Raw genomic sequence first — 25,893 nt, forward strand, 5'->3', positions numbered from 1 at the left:
TTATTTCTACAGAAAATTTTGTCATAATTTTATTTCTATAGTATATTTTGTCAAAACTGTACTTCTATAGAAAATTTGGTCAAAATTTTATTTCTATAGAAAATTTCTCAAAATTTTATTTCTATAGAAAATTTTGTCATAATTTTATTCCTACAGAAAATTTGGTCATAATTTTATTTCTATAGAAAATTTTGTCAAAATTTTACTTCTATAGAAAATTTGTATTTTATTTCTATAGAAGATTTTGTCAAAATTTTATTTCTATAGAAAATTCTGCCACAATTTTATTTTTATAGAAAATTTTGTCCAAACGTCATTTCCATAGAAAATGTTGTCAAAATTATATATCCATAAAAAATGTTGTCAAAATTTTACTTCTATAGAAAATTTTGTATTTTATTGCTATAGAACATTTTGTCAAAATTTTATTTCTATAGAAAATTTTGTCAAAATTTTACTTCTATAGAAGTAAAATGGTGCAATGGTTAGCATGCCCGCCTTGCATACACAAGGTCGTGGGTTCGATTCCTGCTACGACCGAACACCAAAAAGTTTTTCAGCGGTGGATTATCCCACCTCAGTAATGCTGGTGACATTTCTGAGGGTTTCAAAGCTTCTCTAAGTGGTTTCACTGGAATGTGGAACGCCGTTCGGACTCGGCTATAAAAAGGAGGTCCCTTGTCATTGAGCTTAACATGGAATCGGGCAGCACTCAGTGATAAGAGAGAAGTTCACCACTGTGGTATCACAATGGACTGAATAGTCTAAGGCTAGGGTCACACTATGCAAATATTTGACCAAAATGAGTGTCAAACATTTTTCCAGAACCATTTTCCAAATATGTGGATACGGTTTTTGTAAAATATCCCTACCATGATGTTATATATCCAATATGAGCCCAAAATGTTTGCTGGTTTGGCTGTGGCGACGGATTATTTTTCGATTTCTGTCAAATATTTGCCCAGTGTGACCATAGCATAAGTGAGCCTGATACATCGGCTGCCACATAACCTAACCTAACCTACTTCTATAGAAAATTTTGTCAAAATTTTATTTCTATAGAAGATTTTGTCAAAATTTTATTTCTATAGAAAATTTTGTCAAAATATTATTTCTATAGAAAATTTTGTCTAAATATTATTTTTATAGAAAATTTTTTCAAAATTTTATTTCTATACAAAATTTTGTCATAATTGTATTTCTACAGAAAATTTTGTCATAATTTTATTTCTACAGAAAATTTTGTCATAATTTTATTTCTATAGTATATTTTGTCAAAATTGTAAATTTGGTCAAAATTTTATTTCTATAGAAAATTTTATCAAAATTTCTATAGAAAATTTGTGAAGTGCCCTCAGCTGGAGAGGAATATTCTGTAAAATCTACTTCAAGAATTCTACCAAACTGTAAAAAATCTACCATTTTTGGAACTGATCTTATTTTATAGTCCCACTACTACAATACCGGAGAACCATCAACAGCTTATATTGCCTGTTATTTGTAAATAATGGAGAAGCCTTCATGTAATCAATGTCATATCATTCCATCAATGTCATAGTCTCTATTGCGGCTACTGACACACCCTATGATTATCCCATATCATGAGAGTGTTTAGAAGCTTACTAGATTTTCATGGTTAATTATATATTTCGAAATAAAATACACCTGTAGCCGGTTTTGTTGTTTTCTTCATAAATAAGAAAAACTTAAATGAATTGAGTGTCAATTTAAGTTGTATGCTTTTTTCTACTCAGAAAATTCAAACCAATTTAAATCGCCCCCTTGTAAGTGATGTACAATGATTTCTCATGACAAGTACCGGCAGCCGATTAGAGAAGACATGCATGCAATGCATTTCATTTAGTTTCAATAGCACATTAAAAAAAACTGAATATTGACCTAATATAAGGGATTATGCAACCTAAATTTTGGGACAAGGAATTTACACATCATTAAGTACAAATTTCTTTAAGATAAGGACATACAAAAATACTTGATTAAAAATTAATTGATTTCATTTGCAAAGTCAAATTAATTTTTTAATTAACAATTTTCAATTAATTTCTTAACTTAGTGTTTTTTAGTTTGATTGTAAAAATTGATTGATTGAAATAATAATTTAATTAATTTAATTTAATTACAAATTAAAAAATGTTCCATCAATTTTGTAACGTACTTCCTAGTTTGACCAAAAGATTAATTGTATCAATTATTTTTTAATTAAAAATTTAAAAATGTTCAATCATTTAATTAATGTTTCTATCTTGATTAAAAAGTTAATTGCATCAAATCAAATCAAATCATTTTTTTAAAAAAATATCAACTTTAATAATTTTCTCGTGTAAGTTTAATTTTTTTTTTAACTAGGTTATAATTAATTGCTCATATATATATTTGTAATAATATTTCATAACTCTCAGTTGCAACCTATACGGAGGGCATTCGCTAATCATTACATCAACTTTCGTTTTCGCCATAATTTTGAGTAGGTACTTGATTTTAGTACCTTTTGAATTTCACTGAGTATTTACATAATTGTCTCAAAGCTTCTCAGACTCCAGTATGCGATCACATAGCCCCCCACCTCCTCATCCAATGCATACACATTGCAATTCATGGCAATGGCATAAATATGTGGAAGAAAAGAAAAAACAGTTTAAACGTCCCATTATCAACTCCACCCAAATGCATGAATGGGGATTCCATTGCAGATTCTTCAGAAATTATCCGTGCTAATGCTTAAATGAGTGAAAAAATAATCTTTAGACAAATGTGACGAAAAATGGCTGTTAAAATAAAAAAATCTTCCGTCTGTAATCATAAACGTGATTTTGCATGCGTGAGTGGACACTGTTTTTGTGGGGTGTCACTTCTACTTTTAGCACAGCTCAAGACAAATTCGCAGACGTTACTAACAAGCGATACAGTGGGTTAAAGTTGTCGATAATCATAAACAAAATTATAATGAAATAAAATTAAATTAAAAAGGAAGTTAAAAAGGAACACAATTTAACCGCACCTAGTGGGTAAAAAGGCTAGATGCGAAATTACAGGCTAACCGGTTCATAAATTTCTTCTTATAGATGATAAGTAAGTAGAATAGGAGAAAGTTATAGGAGAAGACATGGAACGTTAATCTTCAATCGGATAAAATATTTTCCAATCGAAATAGAATCTTTCCTATATATGACGAATTTTTTAGTTTGAAAATTTCTAAGAAATTTCAAATTTAAAAAAAAAATATGCGGTTATTATAATGGTATTGTTAGTTTGAGAGCTAGTTTTTATATTGCGCTTTTATAATGGTGACATAAAGAAATAAAGTTTGAGAGTTATTAGGAAAACATAACATTGCGTTAAAACAATGGCAATTATACGAATGTATTGCGTGGTTACAAAAAGTTTTTACTGGGTAAAACTGATACCGATTGAATGAAATTTTTTCGTGGATATGGCAATTTGAAATTTTGAATTTAAAAATTCAAGTTTAGCTGAGACATTAAAAAAATGCGGTAAGTTTAGATGTAGCCTTAGTTTCAGTGGGACACGGTTGCTTCTGGTATGATGACATAGAGAAATAAAGTTTGATAGATATTGGGAAACAGAATATTCCACTAAAACAAGGACAATTACACTGAAAAAACAGTGAACCCAACAGGAAGAAAACTTTCGGTTAATTTTAGAAAATTTTGAATATTTTTAAAAAATTTTAAGTAAACAGTATTATAAACGTTGGCATCACGCCGATGTCATAAAAATAAGTAAATATTTTCCGAAACATTCAAGAAAATTTATTAGACATAACAGGTTGGCTGATAAGTCCCCGGTCTGACACATAGATGACGTCGCTAGTATTAAATGCATATTATTTTTATATAGTACCAATCTTCAAATGATTCGTGTCAAAATTTAAGCTCAATGACAAGGAACCTCCTTTTTATAGCCGAGTCCGAACGGCGTTCCACATTGCAGTGAAACCACTTACAGAAGCTTTGAAACCCTCAGAAATGTCACCAGCATTACTGAGGTGGGACAATCCACCGCTGAAAAATTTTTTGGTGTTCGGTCGAAGCATGAATCGAACCCACGACCTTGTGTATGCAAGGCGGGCATGCTAGCCATTGCACCACGGTGGTTGGTTGTACTAACTGTTAAAATACAGTGGACTGATATGTATTGCAACCAACTTTAGATAACTATCATTTCTAAACCTCTTGTCTGACAGCTAAAAGATTTATTCCAGTGACATTCCATTTTATTGTTTACAAACTTACAAAAACATTTTAATCTATTGCTTTTAGAAATAAAGTGTTAGAATTTAAGCATGATAGTGTGATTTCTTTATAAAGGTTGATTTTTTAAGAGCTATATAAAAATGTCCGTTTTCACATGAATTTCAGAAAAATGTATTAAATAGTAACTTGAATCGATAGTACGGTCCATATAATTCAATGTTTGAAGATTATTTCATGCATCGGAGGTTTAAAAAAAAATTCTAAAATAAATTTTTAATATATGATTTATAATATTTTCTGTAAAAATATATTTTGTAACATTTCATCCATTGTGCCGTAGCACTAGCAATTCATCATTGCATAATGAAATGGGTGTGTGTGCGCATGAGGATGGAAGAAATGTCCATGCAAATCGATGAATGATGTTTGTCTCGCTTTTTTGGTTTCATTTCAGTTGTTGTTTTATATTTATACGAAATTTATTTATTTGTATTCAGTCATCTTAATGTGGCATCTTTATCATTTCGACGAAGACACTTCATACATTTCAGATAGTCGTCAGTCATGAATGGCATTTGGTCTGTTGACTGAGTGCTGCCATGCGAATGCAATGATGTGGTGGGAGGATGATTTGCTTCATAAATTTTAAAATTTACTTTAATTTTGATTGCCAGCACGCTCTTTCCATTTAGCCATGGCCAAGGGGGGCGGGTGGTTGTTGGTAAAGATGATTATGGAACCCATGATTATGACACCCTATGTTATCCAGAAATATATCTGAAATAATAAAGGTCCTTTATTATTATTATTATTTTTTCTGCTTCGTAATACAAATGATATGAATTTTTTGAATAATTATTGATGAAATTATTACTTTATCATCAACGTTTTTATCAGAAAAAGATCCGGGATTGATTGGCATTATATAAGAAGAAGGATGGACAAATAAAATTGAAGGGCCATTTTACCCGACATTTGATTAGAGGTGTACACGTGACCGAAATTTCACTCACGCTTATACTCACGAAGACAAAATACTACTCAAAGATTTTATTTGAGGCAATCATAGACCTTATAATACATAGATGAGCCATGGGTGTCAAACTATGTTTGACAGTTCCGAAGATTAAAGGGTGATACGGTCAAAATTTGGTCAAGGGAAATCGCGTGTAAATCGGTGAAATCGTTTATTTAAAAAATCAAATTAAATTTCTTTTTCAAGTTCAATTAGTATAAAATTCAGGAAAAATATTCAGTTAGGCTTTCGCTTTTCCAAATCCGAATTGCCGGGCCTCACGCTTGATACCTGCCATCAGATTTTGTACAGCCACCTTGTCCACCTTCTTCGCCGCAGAAAGCCAGGTTGCCTTGAACTGCTGCTCGTCCTTACCTTAGTTTTTTGGTCTTCTTTAGGTTCCGCTTGACAATAGCCCAGTATTTCACAATTGGGCGGAGCTCTGGCGTGTTGGGAGGGTTCTTGTCCTTGGGAACCACCTGCACGTTGTTGGCGGCGAACCACTCCATGGCCTTTTTACCGTAATGGCAAGATGCCAAATCCGGCCAAAACAGTTCGGAATAACCGTGTTTCTTCAGGAAAGGCAGCAGACGTTTATTCAAACACTATTTCACGTAAATTTCTTGGTTGACAGTCCCGGAAGCTATGAAAATGCTGCTTTTCAAGCCACAGGTACAGATGGCTTGCCAAACCAGATATTTCTTTGCGAACTTTGACTGTTTTATGTGCTTGAAAATATCTGCTACCTTTCCCCTTCCTTTTGCCGTATAAAACTCCTGTCCCAGAAGCTGCTTGTAGTCGGCTTTGACATAGGTTTCGTCATCCATTACCACGCAGTCAAACTTCGTCAGCATCGTCGTGTACAGCCTCCGGGATCGCGCTTTGGCCGTCGTATTTTGTTTATCATCGCGATTTGGAGTCACTACCTTCTTGTAAGTCGATAGTCCGGCTCGTTTTTTGGCTCGATGCACGGTTGTAGACGATACACCCAGCTTATTTGCGGCATCTCGGAGAGAGAGGTTAGGGTTTCGCTTGAAACTACCGGCAACTCTCTTTGTCGTCTCAGCGGCTTCCGGTTTTCGATTTCCCCCCGATCCAGGCTTCCTGGCTGTCGACAAACGTTCCCCAAACACTTTAATTACATTTGTAACGGTTGATTTGGCAACTTTTAGCGATTTTGCCAGCTTTGCGTGCGAGTAGTTCGGATTTTCGCGATGCGCGAGCAACATTTTGATACGCTGCTCTTCTTGCTTGGACGGCATTTTGACAACTGAAGAGTGAATTCCAAAATCAAAATAGGAGCAACATTCTACACACTCACACCTTCAAAATGAGGGGTGTTCAGGTTTTTTAAATGAAAAATTGAAAGAAATACGTCAAGTTTATATTGACCAAACGAGAAAAATAAGAGCACGCTTACAATCTCTTTCGTTTTCCTTTTTGTAGTTTGCCAATTTTACACAAAATTAGACCGTTTATGATGCAACAGGGGGTTTATAAATAAATTAATGTACAAAAAGTTCATATTTGAACAAAAAATTGTGACCAAAACCGCGAAAATACGAAATTTAATTTTGAGCAGCATTGCTCTTTACGAACAACACAAAAGCAAATGCGCGAAATTTAATGTTTGACTCTTTACGAAAAAATCAAAACGAAATGTCAGAAAATTAATTTTTGGAACTGACACATTTTTTTAAAGAGAATAGTGGATCATCTATGTATTATAAGGTCTAGGGAGGCAATAACTCAGGCTACTTTTAAGGGCACGTGTTCTCTCCCATTCAAGAGAACGGAAATGTTATTAAGGAACCCTCTCGAAAGAAATCACTTTAAGTGTTGCCAACTATTGAGAAGCAAAATAGCTAGCTCAAACAAAAGTTATAGCAAAAACTAGCTTTTTTTAATTGCTAGAACAAATAGCTACATGAAATTTATTTAATTTTGTAATAAAAATTAATTAAAATGTACTATTTTAAACAACTATTACAATTGGTATTTAATTAATTAAATTCTTCTTTATAGATGTTGCTTTAAGAATCAGTAAGTACATTTTTTGGGTGCAATTTTTTGGACTCTGAGAGCAATATTTACATGTTCTATGGAGGGGCAAATATCTTTCGGCGACATTTTTAACTTATTATGTATATTTATGCAAATTTGGACAATTTTGACATTATAGTGATAACAAAAATGCATAAATAATCTAATGGTGTGCCCCCAATTGGGGACTTTTCGTTAATTGGGACGAAAGTTTTGAGTTGGGGACTATGGGGAATTTCAAGAAATTTGGGACTTTCTCGAAATCTATTCCGTGTTACTAACAGACAGTTTTTACAAGTCTAATCTTGTAAATAAATAAATAAAAAATACCCTGCATGCGTAAGTTATAAACATTTTTTTTAAAAAGAAAATTCTTGATTTTGGGCCTTAGATCATACAAGTACGAGCACAGTATTCTTGTCCAAAAAATAATCTACCAAAATTTGAAGAAAATTTTACCAAAAATCTACCAAATTTAAAAAATTTTATTTTGAAGTTTTTAATCAAAATTTTCCCAATTTTGGTTTTCTCAAGAAAATTTTGTCAAAATTGTATTTCTATAGAAAATTTTGTCAAAATTATACTTCTACAGAAAATTTTGTCAAAATGTTATTTGTTTAGAAAATTTTGCAAAAATTTTATTTCTATAGAAAATTTTGTCAAAATTTTATTTCTATAGGAAATTTTGTCAAAATTTTATTTCTATAGGAAATTTTGTCCAAATTTTATTTCTATAGGAAATTTTGTCATAGAAAATTTTCCATAGGAAATTTTGTATAAATTTTATTTCTATAAAAAATTTTGTACAAATTGTATTTCCATAGAAAATTTTATTTCTATAGAACATTTTGTCAAAATTTTATTTCTAAGAAAATTTTGACAAAATTTTATTGCTATAGAAAATTTTGTCAAAATTTAATTTCTATAGGAAATTTTGTCAAAATTTTATTTCTATAGAAAATTTTGTCAAAATTTTATTTCTATAGAAAATTTTGTCAAAATTTTGTTTCTATAGAAAATTTTGTCGAAATCGTATTTCTATAAAAATTTTAATATATCTTATTTGGAGAGGAATATTTTGTAAAATTTATCAAAATATCAAGAATTCTGTTAATGTTAATAGTCCATGATTTTAATAAATGTAAATATTTATATAAAACTTGTGAAAAATTAATTGGACATTTATTTAGGGATTTTAGGGGATTTAGTTGATTGGGAGAAAGAGCCAGAAAAATACTGGCAACCTACAATTGAAAATGGATCTCTTCAATTGATTTCCTCATATACAACAACACCACCTAAATACATATACACAACCACACTTACTACACATTACCAATTACACAGAAAAAAAGGTGTCTTGTTAATTTTAGGACCAGTTTAACTTCCACATAGTTCAAAAAATTTACTGTAATATAGTTCATTTTTCGTAACCACTGCGAAAATTAACTTAGCTAAAGGAAAACTTATAAAAATTCAGTAAATGTTTTTTAGTTCACTAACTACGAAATGTGACGGATTTTTCCTTAAATAAATTTCCAATACAATAGTTAATGCATCGTTGATTGTATTATAAAAAGACATAGGCAATATAAAAATCTTACTACGAAATGTGGACAATTTACTAAGAAAAATTTTTGTATGGAAAAAAATTTTTGTAGTAAAAATTAACTTAACCACAGTACCGATTCGTATGGCGGCTTCCTACAGCTTATTTCGGTTTTTACTATAAGTTGGAGTATATTTCCTCACATTGAAAATTTTAGATAAAGTAGAATAAAAAGTAGTTAATTTAATCCTTTACGGGTGTATATAATTTTTTATGGATTCCTCGTAAATTTTGAATATATTTTACCTTATCCTATAGATAGAATACCAACTAATCAATAAACGTGATACTGGAAATTGAAGTGAGAAGAAATTATGAAATTATTGCATCATCTTTTTTTTTGTTTGTGTTTGTTATTGCGATGATGTTATGGAATGTGTGTTGTTGGTATCTTTTGTGGTGATAGTTGTTTTGTTGCAATAGCGAGATCAGAAAGGGATCATGTGTGTGTGGAGTTGTTTTTCTTTACATATGTGTCCTTTATGACTATTTGTGTCTTTGAGTTTTATTGGTGCATTCAGTTCTGTTGATTCATTTATGAAGCGCACACGTGGTGCGCTTGCGTGCGGTATTTGTGTTTATTAATAAAAATACATTTATTTCGTAACATTTTAGAAACTGATAAGTGAATGGTGTGATGTTAGAGAAAACAAAAACACTTTATATTGATAAAAAAATAAATCTCTAAAATAAATCACATATTAAGAAACTGTATATTTCTATTAATAATTTAAAATTAGTGCGGTTTTAAATTGGTTTACATAAAAATATTCATAATGAGTGGTAATAAAATGATCTATATTTACTCTACATCTGGATCACAGTACAATTTTTTGAGTCTATATTTTTATGTTATAGCGAGTCCTTAAGGTGTGTACTAAGTTCGAGTTTAGGTGCTAAAATCAGAAATAAATCAGTAAGAAAAGTATAAAATTATACGCCTTCGATGCAAATTTAAATATAACTTGATGGAGAATAGCTCGAAACAAGTTTTTTATAAAGTTTATATTCTTTAAATGGATTACACGATTAAGAACAGAAAATCGTTTTTAAGCTTATGTAGAACGCTGTTTTTAATTTAATATGATGAATTGTTTTCAAGTTATTCCAATATATATAGCGGAAGTGCCTTAATTTTGAACATAACCGTATATCTCAAAAAGTCGAGCTCTTAAAAAAACAAGTGTAAATTTGGATTCAGCAACCTCAAATTACTAAAAATTTGATATAAATTTTAAATGAACACAAAAACGGTTCAATTTTGTTCCCATGTATTTCTAAAGAAAACTAATCATGAAAAATTGGGATTTTAGCCACTAAACTCGAACTTAATATCCACCATAAATACTAAATGCTATATTGACAAGTGGAAATTATATCTAATTTTATAATATTTTTATTTCATTTATATTCTGAGAAGGATTTCAAAAATGTCCCATTTGTGCATGGATATGATTCCACTAATGTAGTAATTGGATGATTTTTTCAATGTGGTAAGTTTTTCGTCCATTTGTAATAAAGCCCAAATTTCTATTTATTAAAAATAATTTTCATTTGCAGGATGACAGCAAATCTAATGGTATTTTTTGGAATCTTCTTACTGTTTAATGCTAACTAAGCTGATATCCCTATTGGCTCTAAGAAAATTCTCTTGTAAATTAAAGATCAAAATACCATAGAATTTGATAACATTTTTATATTTCATATACCTTTTTAACTTCAAAGGCTTATGACGCAAATCCACACAACAAAAACTAGCGAAATCGGTGAAATTGGACAAAAATGAAATGAAAATAGCAACTTATGGCATATATCTTTCATATGGATAGAAAATGGAAATTGATATTAATTAGTTTCATTCTACTAACATAGAATATTACTCTTTTGAAGAAGCAATTACTAACTACCGAAAAGTAACAACATACAGCGTACAAATAAAAACATTTCTTTTATTGTATATCATAAGCCATAGTTTTATGTAATATAATAATAATTTTTTGAAATAAAATACTGGTAGTTATGAAAAATTGTCTTATATTGTACGAAAAATTTCTTAGTTGTATACAGGCTTGTTGTACCTTTAATTCCTCAAATTATTTACTTCTTTGAAAATTATACTGATAAATAGTTTATTTGAAACCAATTTCTAAATATAGGATTCCCAAAAACTTGTTCATTTTTCCGGATAGCAGGAATATTTTGAATGAGTGTAAGTACATTCTTCCCTCAGCGTAGTAAGAATGAACTAAAATACGATGCAATACATAAACTTATTTATAAGAAAATCATGAACTTATCTAGATGAAAAAAATCTTTGGCGCCAAATCATGGTCATTCTTACTATGGGTTAGTTCATTTTTCGTAAACAATAGTAAACTTTTTTTTCGGTGTATGTATTCGCATCAAAATAAAAGATCCGTTAAAAAGCAAAACTTACGAAAAATCATTGAATCTTCAATAACATATAAAAATCATCCAAATAACTGGGCATGCATTCTGTCATCACTATACACTTTCAAAGCTGCCTTTAGTCCAGATAAAAGTGAAACTTTGTCTCATTTTTATTTCTTTTATTGGAAGTTTCCTGAGGAGGTAAGTGTCTTATTTAAAAGAAGAAAAAAATACATACATACCTACAAAACAATAATAAGAATAATATGAAGACAAAATATAGCAGCAATAAGAACAACAACAACAGCACGGCAACACAATGCAAATAATAACAACAGTAGCGTCGTCGTCGTCGTGACCCAATTTAGTTCAGCTGTGTCATTGTTTGATTTTATGTCAAATAACACTTGAACATTACCATCACCGCCACCGCCATCATCACCAGAGCCACCATCAAGCCCCAACCCTCGAGCACCCTCATCTGTTAACAGTTAACCTTCAGTGATGACAACAATACCTTAATACTAGGAAGAAGAGGAAGATAAGGAGAGCTTCTGTTTCCCTATTCGATTCTCCTTTTTCATTGCAAAAAAAAAAAACTTTTGCCAATTGAGATGGCGAGCAGAAGAGGAATGCAAACAAAACTGCAAGTACTTGAATTGGATTGGGTGCCACTGCGTGCGCTTACTTGTTATTGATGATGAGATGGAGTAACCACATAGTTGTGACTTTAGATATAAACTCAAATTTTCAAAAAGAAAAAAACAAATTCCGAAACAGAATACATACCTTCCTTTATTGGTTCTATTATGTGAAGATAAGTAGGAAACACATTTCTTCCAAACATTCAAATTCATCCATTTTTATACCAGTCACCACTACTGTGGTGCGTTTTGTATGTAACGCCCAGAAGGAACTGTCATAGATCTTTTAGTATACGGATCGTCTTAGAATTAAATTCTGAGTCGATTTAACCGATCATCCTCAAATTTAGCATAGGGTCTTATTTTGGTTCAAAGACAATCGCTATTGATTTTTTTTTTTGGAAAAAATCGGCTTAGATTTAGATATAGCTGTCGTGTTTATCAACGATCTTGCGAAATATCTGTCAAATCGGTACAGTTTATATAGCTCCCATATATATATATATATATATATATATATATATATATATATATATATATATATATATATATATATATATATATATATATATATATATATATATATATATATATATATATATATATATATATATATATATATATATATATATATATATATATATATATATATATATATATATATATATATATATATATATTTCGCCCGATATGCACTTACATATATGACCATAGTTTTACTTCGATTTATGCGCTTTACAGACTATCAGTTATTCCTGACGACAGCGCTCGTGTCGAACATATCCCATATATTGTGCACATTATAATTTAAGTCCGAAGGCATAATCGATACTGCTGCATGTTTATGGGATCCATAACACATTTACCGATTATTTAGTCATCGCCGACAAGTCGTATCGATCCGACACACTGTAAGATTCTTTACAAACACCGACATTCCGTCCGGAATAACTGATAGTCTGTAAAGCGCATTACGAGAAATTTTGCACAGTTAGTAGAATTTCCATTCTAACTATGTATGCTAGGTTTGATTGAAATCGATTCAGATTTAGATATAGCTCCCATAGCTTTCGCCCGATTTAGACTCATATAGCCCCAGAGGTCAAATTTTTACCCCGAGTTATTTGAAATTTTGCACAGAGAGTAGAATTAACATTATAAATACGCATGCCGAATTTGATTGAATTTAGATATAGCTCCCGTATATATCTTTCTCTCGATTTACACTCCTTTCACAATGGACTGAATAGTCTAAGTGAGCCTGAATCTTAATCGGGCTGCCACTTTAACCTAACCTAACCTACACTCCTTTAACATTATAAATACGCATGCCGAATTTGATTAAAATCGGTTCAGATTTAGATATAGCTCCCGTATATATCCTTCGTCCGATATGCTTATATATGGTCCCAGAAGCCAGAATTTCACTCCGATTTACTTGACGTTTTGCGCAGAGAGTGCAATTAACTTTCTTGCTATGCATGCCGAATTTGGTCAAAATCGGTTCAGATTTAGATATATATGCGAGATATATCTGTCGTCCGATTTTGATTCATATGACCACGGAGGCCAAAGTTCCAATCCGAAAATTTTGAAATTTCAACAATGTGTGTCAAATTTAGTCAACATCGGCTTAGATTTAGACGAAGCCCCCGTATATATTCTTCCAATTTGGGCACGTATGGCCAAAATACCTACATTTCCTTCTAAAATCGCCACTGCACTGATAACCTGAGAATAAAGCCACGGAGTCGCGTTGCCGGTTTCAGCCACCAGAGACTATATTTGATCAGTCGAAGCCGCCACCGATTACGTCGATTCATCTCGACTGAAATATAGCCGCCAATTAATCGAAATTGTGTTCATTATACCCACACACAAAGAAAATTTCATTAAAAGTCAGCCAACGAAAAATTTTCATTGATATAACGAAACATTTTAATTAATACAATGAAAATATTCGTTAATAGTACGAAACGTTACGTTAATTTGCAGAAAATTCGTTATATTAACGAAAAATTTCGTTGTATTAACGAATGAAATCATTGTCTGACTTTTAACAACACATTTCGTTAATATAACGCAACTTTTTCTATTAGTGCAAACACCATATATTCGTCATCAGGTAGAAGTTTGTCTGTACGCAGGTCAAGTTTGAAGGTGGGCGATATCGATCCGCCTTTTTATATAGCCCCATATAAACCGACACCCAGATTTTGGATCATGGGCTTCTATGCAACGTAGTTTTTATCCACTTTGTCTAGAGGTATTTTAAGACCACAAATATATATGCCGAATTATAGTGTGTTTTGGCAGATGTTTCGGTATAGCCCCCATATACAACGTTCCCCCTATACCTGGACTTCTTGGGCAATTTTTATCCGATTTCGGAAATCTAGAAGTATTTTGTGTCAAATTTAATTTTCATCGGTTTTTAAAGCCTTCATTAATATTCGTACACAGAAAAAAATATCACCAAAATATTTCCAATTAAAAAGTTAATTGAAGTTGAAATTTTTTTCAATTAATAAATTAATTGGTACAATTAACTTTTTAATCAAGATAGAAACATTAAGTTAATTAAGTCAATGATTGAACATTTTAAAATTTTTAATTAAAAAGTTAATTGATACAATTAACTTTTAATCAAATTCGGAAGACTAAGTCAGTTTATGATGATGATGAACATTTTTTTTTAATTTTTAATTAAAATTTTTTTTCAAACAATCAATTGTTAATCCAAATAAAAATTCTAAGCCAATTCAGAATGTAATTGAAAATAGTTACCTTTTTTTAATTAATAAATAAATTGAGTTTTGCAATGAACATCAATTAAATTTTTAATTGAATCAATTAAAAAATTAATTGAAATTTGGCAATGAAATCAATTAATTTTTTAATCAAAAATTTTTTCTATGCCCAATTAAAACTGTGATTGATACTATAATTTTCGTGATTGAAGACATTTCAATTAAAAAATTAATTGGATCAATTAATTTCGTGATTGAATGAGAAAAAAATTTTTTTGTGTGTAGTCACCTGAATATTGGGACTAAAAATCTACAAAATTAAAATTTCAAATCAAGGCGTTATTTCATCATTTTCTTGCTTATACAAGAATTTTACGATTCCTCTAAACCCCTAACAAAAATTGTTTTTGTAATCCACCGAAAATTCTATATATTTTCAAGTAACCTGGTTCAGAGCAAACTATGTTATTATCTTTGTTTCATGGTGGTGAGTATTTAATATTCGATCCGGCAGAAGTTATGGCTGTATGTACTAGTTTCGGATTTAAACGGTCAATCGGTCCTTAAAAATTAGATTTTTGGATGAACTGAAAATTGTTTCTTTTTTAACCGGTTATTTTGGCACCCTAGTCTATGCTACACGAAATGGTGTCAAAAACTAGAATGATACCACATTTTGATTTGTCAATTTTGATCACCATAAAAATTCGATTAGTCTCGACTTTGAATATTACAAAAAGTTAACTTGAACTCTATACGAAAAGTAAATTTTCGATTTCCTTGTGTCAAGCTTTAACGATGCTGATCCCACTCAATTACATCCGACAAAACTTCGCAGATACCAAACGGCGTGTGTCTGTTTTAGACCATAGAACACAAAAACAGGACTATGTAAAATCTAACATTGGGGTAAAAGCCCCTAGCCTATTGGTGGATTTCATGGGTTCGATATTATTTTCACTTTAAAATGTGGAAATAATTTTTTCTACTGGATGTAATCGACGCACTTGCATATCTAACATACAAGCATGCAGGTGCTATTTAAACGGTGACAGTGCATGTGTTGGTGATTCCGGTGATGCTTGTTCTGGTGGTGGTGATGGTGATGGTAATGATGGCGTTTTCGAGATTTGTAATTTAGTTTCTTTACGCTTGACTGACACTTTGACTGATTGTTTGGTTGGATTGTTGGTTGAGCAGCAAAAATAGATTTTTTTTAGTTGTTTAGCGATTTTTTTTCTATTTTATTTTCTTTGTCGCCGTCGTCGCTATTATTATTTGTAGCTGCTTTTTTCGATTTTGCCTGTTTTTATGATAATTAGCCTTTGCATGGCACGATGTGTTTACTGTCAATAGAATTATCATGGTTGCCATTGCTGTATGAGGTTTAGTTACTCAATGTGAGTACCCTCGTGCTCTCTCTCTCTCTCGCTCTTTCTTTCAAATGCAATTGTGGCCCGTGTTTTAATTGTAGCTGTTAGAATCATTACTGCTGTTGTTTTTGTTGGCAGTGCAAACTAATGATAAAGAGTTTTTCTTCAAACTATTTGCTAGCTCTTACCAACACACAGTCAAACACTTGGAAAACATTGAATTTTACCACTTTACCGTCAAATCATAAAAAAATCCAAACAATCTCATATTGTGTTTATTGCCTTTTGAACCTAAAACGAAACAAAACCCCCATCACCTTAACGTAACGTAAAAAAAAAAAAACAAATCGAATCGAATCGTTTTAAAACCCCAATTGAATTTAGGGAGAAAACACCCCAAAGGCTTTTGTTCAAACATGAACCGATAATTAAAGTAACACAATACCTTGCATAGCTTCCAACAACAAAAACAATAACAGAAACAGCAATGCTTGTGACGAATGTGACACCGTGCCCATTACTCATTGTTGAGTTTTTGTCGTTTTTGTTTTATTTTTGTTTTTAGTTCAACTTCAATTTCACCTGACTATGATGATGGTTTTTGGATAATAAAGCCCCTGAGTCAAGTAAATAATTGCAGTTAAAATGTTATGTATGATCAGGACGGTTACAATGGTATGACCGAAACGTGACTCATACGCCACCTGGTACGTGTTAAACATTTTTTTTAATGTTTATCTGAATATGCTTATGACGAAACGTCCAAACGTAGGTTGGCTAGAAAACCTTAAGGTCCATCACCGATTCCCCAAAAGGCTGCTGGAATATAGATCTTGTAAAGAAAAAAAGTAGTCTTTGAACCTGGCAAACTCGTCACTTTCCTGAAGGACATATCCAAGAGTGTGGTCGACAATGACATTCAGTATGATAGATACGTTGACAATACATAAGCCCAAAAGTGTTTGGGTCATACTGGTTATTTATGACAAGGCTAAATAACAAAGAATTATTTCAAATCGAAACATGTTGTCTGCTGGAGTCCCATGCACAGTGTTAATTTATATTTTATAGATTATTATGTATGTATGTATATGTATTCATTGCAGGTTTAAAGTCCATGCAGATGTACTCCATTCGATTTCGTAACGCATAACCCCTTTATTTTCTTGTTCTTCTTCGACTTATGTGTGTTACAATTTTTCATTTAGTTTCTCAATAACTGTTAGCCTCATTACTATTGATGATGATGTCTGCAATTGTTGTTCTTGTGTAAATCCAAATGTGTATGCAAGTGTGTATGTGTGCCTGTGTTGATTTGGCAATGGCGTTTGATGGCATGAGTATTTGTGCCTGCATTTGAAACATTAAAATCTCATACTCTTGCATAGTGATTCCTTTGCTCCCTGCTCAAAAACATAAAGCGTCAAATATGCAGGGTAGTCTGCAGTTTTTCGTCTTTTTACAATAAAAATGCAAAACTGTATACTCGACATTGAGAGCAAAGCTTAAGTAAGTTTATGCCCTCTTTGTATAGATGTGTATGTTTGTGTGTATGCTTGTTCGTTTATCGATGCATTGTTCGGCTATGTCAGTCTGTCATTTATGATGGCTGCATATTGAGCTCATAGATGGGTGGGTGTATGTGGGGAGTGCTAGAGTGTTGCTGTTGCTACATATGCCGCCATGGGTGCTATATGGTCTTCTCTTGTGTTCTAATTTAATCTTGCAGTAAACGTCACCCACTTGTCGACATCCACATTGCAAATTTTCCTTGATTTTATTTCTTATTCCACATGTTTGTTATTGTTGTTGTTGTATTGCACTTATTCTAATATTTTCAAGTAATTTTTAGTACTCTATGGTTTGCTTGTTTATTGTTGCACAGTGCAATTGAATAACGAAAATTAGAAAATTATTTAACGAACTTCAAAGTAATTAAATGAACATTTTCCTATGCTGCAATGAGATTGTCTTATAAGCGATTTAGAGGATGTAAACTTGCAGTCATGTAAAAGGAATGTTGCAGACCCTGATTTGCCTATAATCATTGTGGAGACATCACAACAATGAGGTCCCATGTCAAAGTGAAACTAAAATACTACAACCTAACCTAACGAGTATTCGGAAATAAAAAATATGTATAAACTTAGAGAAGAATTACGAAAAATAAAAAGAGTTTAGAAATTAAACACCGATAAATAGTTTTCATCACTGTTCTAGCGTAAGACATCTTTGTGAAGTAGGTTTTTTTTGTAATTACATGTTGTGTACTATTTTGGAATGCTATTGACGCTTATCTTGGCTGCTAGTTCTGGGTACGAGGGCAGTTCGGAAACTTCTTAGCCTAGCACAAAAAGCGCGGTATAAACAGAAAAAAGTTAAGTGTTTTGGAAACTTCCATCTCTGTTATGAACAAATGTTATATTTTGTTTCGATCTGGCAACTCCTTCATATAGAAACAGGTGTCCAAAAAAAAGACGCATCGGCAATTTTTTTAGAATGGAAAATTCATTAAATATTTACATAAAAAAGGTTTATCGGGACAAGAAATTCATAATGATATGGTGAATGTGTTAGGTGAAAGTGCTCTTCATATGCAACAGTAAAAAATTGGGTTGCTGAATTTAAACGTGGTCGTACAAGCATTGAAGATGAACCACGTAGTGGACGTCAAAAAACAACAACAACAACAGAAATTGTAGCCAAAGTGCATGATATGGTATTAAATGATCGACGAATAAAAGTGCGTGAAATTGCTAATATCATGGGCATCTCAAATGATCGAGTCCATTTAATTTTGCATGAAGAACTACAGATGAAAAAGCTTTCTGCAAGATGGGTGCCGCATTTGTTAACAGTCGATCAAAAACGCATAAGAATGAACATTTCGCAAGCTTGTTTGGATCTTTTTAAGCGAAATAAAATGGATTTTAAGCGTCGTTTCATAACTGTTGATGAGACATGGATCCACCACTATACTCCAGAGACAAAATAACAATCCAAACAATGGACTGAAGCTGGAGGAAGTGGCCCAAAGAAGGCAAAAACAATTCAATCGGCTGGTAAGGTTATGGCAAAGGAGCCACCGTGGTGCAATGATTAGCATGCCCGCCTTGCATACACAAGGTCGTGGGTTCGATTCCTGCTACGACCGAACATCAAAAAGTTTTTCAGCGGTGGATTATCCCACCTTAGTAATGCTGGTGACATTTCTGAGGGTTTCAAAGCTTCTCTAAGTGGTGTCACTGGAATGTGGAACGCCGTTCGGACTCGGCTATAAAAAGGAGGTCCCTTGTCATTGAGCTTAACATGGAATCGGGCAGCACTCAGTGATAAGAGAGAAGTTCACCACTGTGGTATCACAATGGGCTGAATAGTCTAAGTGAGCCTAATACATCGGGCTGCCACTTAACCTAACTTAACCTAAGGTTATGGCAACGCTTTTTTGGGACTTCAAAGGTATTTTATTGATTGACTATCTGCAAAAGGGTAAAACAATAAATTCACAGTACTATTGCAACTTTTTGGATCAATTAAATATACAAATTGGAGAAAAACGTCCTGGCTTACAACACAAAAAAATAATTTTTCATCAAGACAATGCATCAGCTCACAAGAGTGTTTTAACAACGGCTAAAATCAACGAATTAAATTACGAGTTGCTTGACCACCCACCTTATTCTCCTGATTTATCTCCCAGTGTCTTTTACTTGTTCCCAAATCTGGAAAAAAAATCCTTGCTGGCAAGCGTTTTATCTCAAATGAAGATGCAATTACAGTTGTAAACCACTATTTGAGGACCTTGAGGAAAACTATTTTAATCGAAGGATAGAATTGCTAGAAAGGTGTTGGACTGAGTGTATTGAAGTTTCAGGAGATTATATTGAAAAATTTTTGAAAAACTAACTATTCTCTTTCATTGATAGGCTAAGAAGTTTCCGAACCGCCCTCGTACCTCATCAATGCAACTGTAAATTCTTGTTGCACTCACACACAAAAATGTGTGCACATACACTTAAAAAATATAAAAAATTTTAATAATCAGTCTGATTGACCACCATATTCCATGAATCCTCTAGACATTTATTAATTAAAAGAATTGTATATGAAGTTAATTTAATAATTTTTTCTGTTAATGCTAATCAATTTACCTTACCCTATTTTGAGAGCTTCAGCTTTTATTTAGTTTCCCATTCTTAATTATTAGCTGTCCTTGCCTTTATATAAGTGAGCTAAAACTTTTTATTATTAATTTCATATCAGTAAATTTTACTTATTTTACTCTATTTTTGTTTTGTTTTTTTTTTTTTTTGTTTTCAACTTCGCTATAAAGCTAAACATATTTTAACAGTTTTTCAATTTGTTCCTTCAATATATGAACATTTCTTAAACAACAGAAAAAAATTATTTTATCATTTTTAAGAAATTGTAGGAGTAGTTGGCTTAAAGCAGTTTTTCCGTAGAGAAAATATTTAATATTTTATTTTCGAAGTGTAACTAGACAAACTAAACGTCCTGAAACGTTTAATTTCTTTTTATTTTTTTTTTTTATAGAAGATGATCCAAACATTTCAACATATTTTATAGTTTCTCTTATCTTACACTCAAAAAAGAGACACTAAAGCCAATTTAACACTAATTCAGTTCATAGAAATTATTACGTTGAACTTGGTATGACATTAAAGACATTTTTGTAATTTAAACTCAAATTTTTTTCCTTCAAACTACGAAATTTTCTTTAACAAGTGTTAAAGTGTTATCATGACAATAAAGAAAGAAATAAATAGAGATGTACAAAATGATGGTACGCATTTGATAATATCATCAGCAAGGGTGGTATTTCTTAAGAGAAACCCACACGCAACACATTCAACTAAGAAATATGACCCCAGCCCTATAAAAAAATAAGAGAGAGAATAAGTTATTCTCACCAATACTGTCTCAATAACTCTTGAACTAAATATATATTTTGATTTTACTTATAATTCTCTTTCAAGCTAAAGTACATACTTTAGCTTGAAAAAGCACTGTAAATTAATTGTAAAGTACTTTACTTATGAGTCAATGAAGTGTATATATGTGTAGGTGTGTGTTAGGGGTACTTGCAATCAAAGATTATAGATTTGAGGAAGATGGGAGATTGGCTTGCGTCATACCAAATGTTGCATTTAATAGATTAGTTTAATACATGTTTGTAATCTTTTAGTTTTTATTTTTTAAATGAAAAATGTAATTTTCTTAATGAAACAATGTTAAATTTTAGACAACAACAAAAAACATTACATTCTCCCCTTTATGGAAATTTATTTCGTGCTCTTAATTTCTTTTTATTTGCATTTGAATGCTATGTCAATATTTGTCGTATACGCGTTTGGTTCGAGTATTAAACTAATGTGGTAAATGGTTTGATGTGCTCAGTAGCCAATCTCCCATCTTCCTCTTCTATAATCTTTGCTTGCAATGACGATGAGTTTTTATTATGACTGACCACTGTTAATGTTCAATAACAGCATGCTGTTCGAGTTCTGTACCCCTAACTACTATATGCAGAGGGATTAATATTTTTGATCAGCATGAAAATGTGTACTCATAAATATTGCCTATACATTCCATATACTTACTGATCGATTCAAAATCATCTCCTGAAACGATCTAGCCATTGATGTCTGTTCTCTATTATTGTAAGTTTTATAAAAGCCGCATTTAAGCGATATTCATGATACTTGATTTTTTGAAAGTCTTTTGATTAGGTAGATTACACGAATAGTGTCACTTGAAGTTTTTAATAGGTCATCTTCATATTCGGTAAATGTGTGTGTTTGGGGTGTTTCTCAGAAGAGCCTTCATATATGTACATCAGCCGATAGAACCACATCGGACAAAATTCTTTACTAGGTACTTTTTAGGCCACTTTTCTTAAACGAAAAGAATCAGCCATATCGGTTAACATTTCGAGGAAATTAACGGAACAACTTTGAAAATATAGCAATCTTACGCTGTATCTCATATCCATAGTCTTTAGCTGTTTCCTACATGTGTTGAAATAGTCAAGAGTTACACCTCTATAGACCATGCTCTTTCTAAATGTGGTTTTATTATATAATAAGGTGGTTTGTTAAATAAAAATAAAAAAACATTGGTTAAAATCAAACTCACCTTTCCACACGATAATATTTCCTATATTGCTATTTTAAAATTAAGTAGCAATAGGCTTGATATTTCCTTTGAAGAAGACCCTATACGTCTTTAAAAATGTCATAGCGATAAAAAACAAGAATGATGCTACGCACTAGGTTATATCGTTTCATATTTAAGGCTAGTTTTAAGAGCATCACATATACACACACACAACTAATAATACCTATCGCAAACATTAACAGATAACAATAAAAGAGAGTGATGTATTCTCTCCGCTACTATCTCAGTATCTCTTCCACATATTTAGCTTACTCTTTGTAATACAAACAACAAATTAATTGAGTTTATGAAGTGTATGTGTTGTGTGTGCATACATGCAGATATGGTGTTTTGATGTTAATGTTAATAAACACTGTTCTGTATAGCTTTAGATAATGTTATTGAAACCATTGATTTAACAGCAAATTTTATAAACTTTTAGTATGAGGATCAAATAATACCTTTTGAGATATTATTCCTTACACGAACTTCAATGATTTTATGCTAGAAAAAAAGTTTTAAGGTCAACTATAAACTGGTTACTTAGTTATGGTGAAAAACTTTCATACCCCAGCAATGAGAATAATGACATCACGCCCGGATGGTTTCATCATTGGGCTTTGTATAAATTTCATAAATATCGCAGAAAACCCTGGAATCTGTATCAGAAATATCAAAACTAACAGACAAAGAGGCTGACGTATATCATAGGGATATACTAGTTCGTAGTTCAATACACACAAACAAAAAATTTATTCCCCCGAAACAAAATATTAGTCAAACGAAGTTTTCTTTTATTGGCAATGTTTATTTGTATATAGTTCCCACGTTGCCACGAACGTTCCCAACGAAATTTGTTTAGCACAAAAAACACAACTGTGGCGATAATTGTGAGTTGATGACAATAAGAGCTACAAGGATGTATAATCAGCGGTACGATTCTTCACCTGTACCAAAAGTAAAAAATTTTTTAAAAAAATATAAATTTGAATGTTTACTTCTTCATTGTTTGTATTACAGAAAAAAGTATTTAGAACTGAGAAAGAAAGAAAATGCAATTTGCCAAGCTAACTTCCTTCTCTATAAGGAAGCCAAGCAAATGGTGGTTTGTCTAAAATTTCGTTTGGGAGAGAAAAATTTGTGTGTAGTCTAATATAGTACCCATAACAACTAAACTGCAGATAGAAGCTTTAGTTTGGTCAATAAACAGACATTCAATACAAAATTTTCAAAATTTAAACTTATATGTACACAACCTTGAAATATTTCGATTCTAATTGTGACTCGCTTGCATTCGATAGATAGCCTTCCCCGGATCAATTGGAACCAAATAGTTTATGTTATCTTTAGGTATATCAATGCCAACTACCATTTAAGCCAAAAAGATGTGAACATCTAACCAAAAGCATGTGTCACATGTTTCAAAACTGATGTTGTTGTTGTTGTAATTTCATACCATTGTTATGCTTTTTATTTGTATTAAAGTGAAAACTTGCTGACAATGAGTTTACTCCAACCGCCCGGCCGTCCGTTTTTCTGTGGCACTGCCTTAAGCTAAAATGTGGTGCAACATTGACCTTAGCTAAACATCAATGACGAAATCCCCCTCGATTTGTGGCTGCATGGCAAACCTCAAAACATTTTAGAATTTAGAACAGATTTCGAAAATAAACTTGAAATTTGTAAAACCAAGAAAAAACAACCAACTACTCACAATACAACAACAAAAACAAACACAAACATTGGCCATCGGAGCCAAGCTTCTACGCTATAAAGCCTACTAACTAATAAGTATCTGTCTCACCTGCCTTCACCTCACGAGGCATCCATCCATTTAGAAGCTGCAACCTTAGGCCAAATTAAATATTTAACGTTGCATTTCAATACAAACCACATTGGTGATATTCAAAGGTGTGACAACGAGGGAGCGCTGGAGAACGAGGTATAGAGCGAGAGAAAGAGAGAGGGAGATAGAAAACAATTTTAAATTCTATTAACGTACAAGATTTGTACCATTTAAAATAATTAAAACTACTCTAATCGAATCTTATCGTATTGGGCCGAAGCAAAAATAGTTTGACAAAACAAATAAAAGCAACAGTGACGACAGCATCAAATAGCACTGTTGCCAACTAACATTTACAAATTAGAACTTTTCCAACGTTGCATCACCCAGCAAACAGTAATACAAAAGCCCTAGAAGCACGGTTGCCATTCGAGCCAAAAAATAATCTATGAAAATTAGGAGAAATTTTTACCAAAAACCTACCAAAGGAAAAAAACTATTTTGCAAAATTTTATTTCTATAGAAAATTTTGTCCAAATTTTATTTCTATAGAAAAATTTGTCCAAATTTTAGTTCTATAGCAAATTTTGTCAAAATTTTATTTCTATAGAAAATTTTGTCAAAACTTTATTTCTATAGAAAAATTTTGTCAAAATTTTATTTCTATAGAAAATTTTGTCAAAATTTTATTTCTATAGAAATTTTGTTAAAATTTTATTTCTATACAAAATGTTGTCAAAACTTTATTTCTATAGAAATATTTCTCAAAATTTTGTTTCTATAGAAAATATTGGTTGCCATTCGAGCCAAAAATAATCTATGAAAATTAGGAGAAATTTTTACCAAAAACCTACCAAAGCAAAATTTTATTTCTATAGAAAATTTTCTCAAAATTTTAATTCTATAGAAAATTTTATTTCTATATAAAATCTTATACAATTATTATTTCTATAGAAAATTTTCTAAAAATGTTTTTTTGTAGAAAATTTTGTCAAAATTTTAATTTCTATAGAAAATTTTGTCAAAATGTTATTTCTATAGAAAATTTTGTCAAAATTGTATTTCTATAGAAAATGTTCTCAAAATTTTAGTTCTATAGAAAATTTTGTCAAAGTTTTATTTCTACAGAAAATTTTCTCAAAATTTTATTTCTATAGAAATGTTTCTCAAAATTTTGTTTCTATAGAAATTATTGTATTTCTATCGAAAATGTTGTCAAAATTTTTTGTAGAATATTTTGTCCCAATTTTATTTCTATAGAAATTTTGTGCAAATTTTATTTCTATAGAAATTTCCCTCAAAATTTTATTTCTATAGAAAAATTTTGTCAAAATTTTATTTCCATAGAAATTTTGTCAAAATTTTATTTCTATAGAAAATTTTGTCAAAATTTTATTTCTATAGAAAATTTTGTAAAAATTTTATTTCTATAGAAAATTTTGTCAAAATTTTAGTCCTATATAACATTTTCTCAAAATTTTATTTCTATAGAAATGTTTCTCAAAATGTTGTTTCTATAGAAATTATTGTATTTCTATCGAAAATGTTGTCAAAATTTTATTTCTGTAGAATATTTTGTCCCAATTTTATTTCTATAGAATTTCATTTCAAAATTTTATTTCTATAGAAAAATTTTGTCAAAATTTTATTTCTATAGAAATTTTGTGCAAATTTTATTTTTATAGAAATTTTCCTCAAAATTTTTTTTCTATAGAAAAATTTTGTCAAAATTTTATTTCCATAGAAATTTTGTCAAAATTTTATTTCTATAGAAAATTTTGTCAAAATTTTATTTCTATAGAAAATTTTGTCAAAATTTTATTTCTATAGAAAATTTTTGTCAAAATTTTATTTCTGTAGAAATTTTGTG

General features: G+C 31.1%; 2 long non-coding RNA genes across 3 annotated transcripts; one reads left to right on the top strand and one right to left on the bottom strand.

Moving 5' to 3' along the window:
- Nucleotides 1-4,233: 4,233 nt before the first annotated feature.
- Nucleotides 4,234-24,348, bottom strand: LOC142225362 (uncharacterized). 2 transcript variants are annotated; one of them, XR_012719240.1, is made up of 3 exons: nucleotides 24,251-24,348; nucleotides 24,042-24,167; nucleotides 4,234-5,012 (listed from the first exon to the last, which is right to left on the bottom strand). It is a non-coding gene; the product is annotated as an uncharacterized LOC142225362 (long non-coding RNA). The 2 variants fall into 2 exon arrangements; XR_012719239.1 differs by having other exon boundaries at nucleotides 24,042-24,337.
- Nucleotides 10,300-10,929, top strand: LOC142225361 (uncharacterized). The gene is made up of 2 exons (XR_012719238.1): nucleotides 10,300-10,395; nucleotides 10,463-10,929. It is a non-coding gene; the product is annotated as an uncharacterized LOC142225361 (long non-coding RNA).
- Nucleotides 24,349-25,893: the final 1,545 nt, after the last annotated feature.

This window comes from Haematobia irritans, chromosome 2 (assembly GCF_050003625.1).
Source record: "Haematobia irritans isolate KBUSLIRL chromosome 2, ASM5000362v1, whole genome shotgun sequence".
Taxonomy (NCBI): Eukaryota; Metazoa; Arthropoda; class Insecta; order Diptera; family Muscidae; genus Haematobia; species Haematobia irritans.